Source organism: Elephantulus edwardii, unplaced genomic scaffold, assembly GCF_000299155.1.
Source record: "Elephantulus edwardii isolate Elephantulus edwardi_28Jun2011 unplaced genomic scaffold, EleEdw1.0 scaffold00120, whole genome shotgun sequence".
Taxonomy (NCBI): domain Eukaryota; kingdom Metazoa; phylum Chordata; class Mammalia; order Macroscelidea; family Macroscelididae; genus Elephantulus; species Elephantulus edwardii.
The window spans coordinates 6381166-6386312 of NW_006399870.1; positions in this window are offsets into that span (position 1 = coordinate 6381166).

Sequence of the window (5147 nt, forward strand, 5' to 3'; positions counted from 1 at the left end):
GGGGCATTTTGAGTCAGATGACCATATGATATATTACTCTGGAGATGAAAAAGTGAGGAAAAATGGAGTTGCTTTCATAGTTAAAAAAGTCATTGCTAAATCCATCTTGAAGTACTATACATGTATATATTCTTAATTGCTGCAGATGGTCAAGGGTTGTCGCCTTTACTATGGATTGAAGCTCAACATCAAGAAAACAAAGATTCTCATGACTGGGCCAATTGACAGTATCATCATAGGTGGTGAAGAGATTGAGACTGCTAACAGCTTTAGTTTGCTTGGCTCCACAATAAGCACTATTGGTACTAGCAACCAGATGAATTACATTGGCAAAGTCTACTGTGAGAGACCTCTCCAAAGTACTGAAGAGTAATGATGTCAGTCTAGAGACTAAAATGCACATGATCCAGGCCATAGACTTTGCAGTTACTTGCTATGCATCAGAAAGCTGGACAATGACTAGGAATGATAGGGAAACTGATATATTTGAGCTGTGGTGCTGGGGAAGAGTATTGAACATACCATGCACTTCTAAGAGAACAAACAGGTTCATCCTAGAGAGGGTGAAATTGGGCTACTCTTTGAAGGCAAGGATTTTGAAGCTTCCTCAGACATACTTTGGACAGGTTGTATGGAGGGATCAGTACTTGGATGGGAACAGCATGTTTGGGAGGTTGGAGGGACAGTACAAGAGAGAAAGACCCTCAGCGAGATGGATTGATTCAGTGACTGGGGTAATGGGGGGTAGGTATGTCAGAGACAATAAGATAGGCTTAGAATACAGAGTGCTACTAATTTGGCTTTCTTCAGATCTGGAAACCAAACCCTGGCCTTTTATGTACTTTGCCCTTCAGCAAGGAAAATGTAGAAGCAAGATACTCACTATAGTTATAATATTCTTGAGGTGCACTAAATACACAGAGAAGAAGATTCAGTAGTTGGAAAACATGGACTCGGTGACAGAAATGGAGCTGGAGAGAGGATGACTGAATTTTGTTCAATCAATGACTTTTTCATTGCAAATACATTAATTTAAGACACATAAACGCAAGTTATATACATGGATTTCATCTGATGTTATGCATAGGAATCAGATTGATTACATCTGTGAAAAGAACCACTGGAGAAGTTCAATATCAGCTTTGAAAAATTAGACCAGGAGCTGATTATAGAACAGACCACCAACTACTCATATGCAAGTTGAAGCTGAAGCTGAGAAAAATTAAACCAAATCCACAAGAGCCAAAATATGACTTTGAGTCTATCCGCCCTGAATTTCAGAACCAACTCAGGAACAGGGTTAGGGTTAGTGTTAGGGATGTCAGAAGCCAAAGCACAAGGAAGAATTCAAGATAGTAAAGAGTTGAATAAAAGATTACAAAAGGCAGCACGGGATGACAAAGTAAAATATTACAATGAAATGTGCAAGCAGTTGGAGTCAGAAAATCAAAAGGGCCTAACTCACTCAGCATTTCTTAAGCTCAAGAAACGGAAGAACAAATTCAAACCTCGAGTTGCTATAATCAAAGATGTTTAGGCAGAATATGAAATGATCCAGGAAGTATTAAAAGAAGATGCAAAGAATATACTGAGTCACTGTATGGAAAGGAATTGACAGACACAGAAGAATTTAATGAAACAACATATGAACAAGAGCCTATGGCATTGAAGAAAGAAGTTCAGGCTGCTTTGAAGGAAATAGCAAAAAATAATTGCCAAGGAATAAATGGTATACCAATTGACACAATCCTGCTTGCAGAATCTGAGGAGGACCTGAAACGCTTGCTGCAGAGGATAAAGGACTGCAACCTTCAATATGGATTGAGGCTCAATGTCAGGAAGACAAAGATTCTTACCAACGGACCAATTGGCAGCATCAGGTTGGATGGTGAAGAGATTGAGGTTGTTCACAGCTTTAGTTTGCTTGCCTCCACAGTCAACACTCTTGGCAACAGCAGACAGGAAATGAAAAGACATATTGCAATGGAAAAGTCTGCTGTTAAGGACTTCTCCAAAGTGCTGAAGTGCAATAGTGTCTCTCTGGAGACTAAGGTAAGTCTGATACAGGCTATAGTCTTTGCAATCACTTGATATGCATCAGAGAGTTGGACAATGACTAGGGAGGATAGAAGTTGAATTGATGCCTTTGAGCTGTGGTGCTAGAGAAGAGTATTGAGAGTACCATGGACTGCTAGGAAAACAAACAGATTCATCCTGGAAAGGGTTAAACTGAGCTGCTCCTTGGAGGCAAGGATTCTGAGGCTTTGTCTACATACTTTGGACATGTAAGGAGGGACCGGTCCTTGGAGAGGGACATCATGCTTGGTAGGGTGGAGGGACAGCGCAGGAGGGGAAGGCCCTCTATGAGGTAGATTGATTCAGTGACTGGGGTAATTGGGATGAGAATGTCAGAGATGGTGTGATGGCACAGGACAGAGCAAAGTTTAGGGCTGTTGTGCATAGGGTTGCTATGAGTCGCAAGTGACTGGAAGGCACATAACAATAATAGCAACAATTTCCTAAACAATAATAAAATAAACTTGTTTGTTAAAGACAATCACTAGTAGTATCTCTGTGATAGCAGCACTAGAAAATCAAGCCAACTTCTTAACTGGATTATTGAAAACACTGAGAGCACAATTAAAAAAAAATAAAAACACACCCAAAACTAAACCACAAAAGCAAAACATATTACCATCTAGTCAATTCTGGCCCACAATAAGCTTAGAGGACTAAGTAGAACTGCCCTGAATTGCTTCCAAAACAATGATTTTTTAGAGTAAATTTTATTTTATTGTAATTTTAATGAATATTTACAGAGTAGTTAGATTTTAATTCATCATTGTCGCATATTTTATCCTCTCTCCCTCTCCTCCCCCTTGCCTAGTTAACTTTTTTTTAAAATATTCATTCATTGTTGCACAATTACTATCTGCCCCAACACACTCCCACCTGGGCCTCTTTGCAATGAATTACCTCTTATCCTAGGCTGTTGTTGTATGTATTATGCTGTAACCATATACTCCTTTAAATTTCTTTCTTTCATCTGTTCCAATGCAATGGTTAGCACCACTGTTATAAAGCAAGACAGTGATTGTTATTGTAACAGATTGCCACAGCTTTCTCCCATGGAGTGGCTAGTAGGTCCATATTGCTGAGCTCCTGATCAGCAGTGAGGCGCTTAACCACTGTGACACCATAGTTCCTTCCAGAGTACACCTTAAGTTTATAAATTGGTAAATATTCCACAAATGAGAACAGTAGGTTTACATCTGTATTTAGTACACAAGAAGCCATGTGGCTCCCAGGACCCTTTCTCATTAATACTAGAAAGGTCACTTTGTGTAGAAGGCGTGCGTACTGAGTTGATGTGGCCCTTTGGCATTCCTCTAGAACCATAGCCTGGATATCCCGAGGAGCCTTCCTTAATTAAACAAGGAGCCGGGCTCTATCTGTAGGCCCTGTCGAATGAGACCATAGGCCTAATGGTGATGATCAGTCAGTGTCCAGCAAGGATGTGAAGGGCTCCAGTGCCACCCAGCTTCTGCAGGCATGCTAAGCTACGCATTCTGTGAGGAGTGCAAAGGTCACGAGCCAGCAGTCCTGAGTACTGATCTGAGAGACAAGCCCTTCCTCAAGGAATTTGACAAGAACAAGAGACAACCACCACTGCCTTCTGGGATCACAGGCAGTCTGGAGAACCTGTTACCTATCTCAAGTCAGACAGACATTTGAAATGTCAGGTCTTTGAGTTGATTTTGGAATATATTTTTCCATCCTTAATTCATATAACTCTGTTTCTCTTTTTTCTGGCAGATACTCTGCCACTACACTGATGAAAGATTATGTAAATTGGGCAAACAAGGGATAGAACATGTTTTCTTTGAGTAGCATTAACGTGTCATCCTAGAGTTAAAAGTAGAGAGTGTATGTGAACTAGTTGCTAGAAGGCACTTGGGATACTTGAAGGCACCTGACATGATGTCTTTTCTTCTTTCTCAGAAGTTATTTATTGTCTGTTTCTTGACTAAATTGTGTAAAGGAAATCACAGGAAAAGAAGGAAACTTCAGAGGGTAGCTGAAGCAGGGAGGCCGGGAGACAGTGCTAAATACACAGGAAAGTGAGCAATTCTGAGACAATTTCAAATAATGTTTCTTTTGTCTGTTTGAAAGCTGAGTGATCAAATATAACAATAATAATATCACTTGATATTCACTAATCTTTTTTTCCCCTTTTTATTGTGGTTAACTTTACACAGTACAAATGAGTTTGCCCTTCAACAATTTATTCACAGTATTTATGTTTCCTGACTTTGATTGCAACAATTCTCACAAAGCTAGAGCGCTTGTCAGATTTTCTTGCCGTATTTCCATTTCCATTCATTCTTCTTTCCAGTCCCTTCCTGCCTTTTGAGTTTTAACCCTGGGTACATGCTACCCTTGTGCTCTTATGTGGTTGGTTGTTTTAATGATTCAAGGATTTAATACTCATCACTTTGTACACCTGTCTACTGTTTGGGTGGAAGTTGAGTTACTTGAGCTCCAGCCTTGACAGGAGACCTAGGGTCACAGTCAGATCTATTAGACAAATATATGCTTTTATAATTTTAAGTATTGTTCTGTATTTGAATTTATTTCACGTTTTAATTTTTCCCCACATTCTATTTTCACTCTATTTGGATACTTCTAATACAAGACTTAGTGATTTGTTGACCACTTACTGTGTGATAAAACCATATGTCAACTACAATATATGCAGTATGTAATTATATCCTTACAACTGTCCCTAAGAAGTGTGTAGTTGTTATTCTTACCACACGAATCTGAAAACTAAGCATACACTTAGATGTATATTCAATGAAAAGTATAGGGCTTAAAAAATTTCCCAAGGCCATTGATTAAAAGGAAAAAAAGAATATTCCCAATTTAAGTAAGAAGCTGAAATGGAAACTCAAATTTCCCAAATAATTAGTCTTTTATTTAACTTTTCTTTGACTAGCTTGTGGTATTTTTCAATCATTTTTAATCCAAATTATCACTGTTTTCTGATTTCTTCCCTAATGATCTCTTCCAGATAAGAAGATATTAGATCTAATGTTGCATTCTGTATTCTTTGTACTATAAAGTCTAGAAAGAGTTGTTTTATA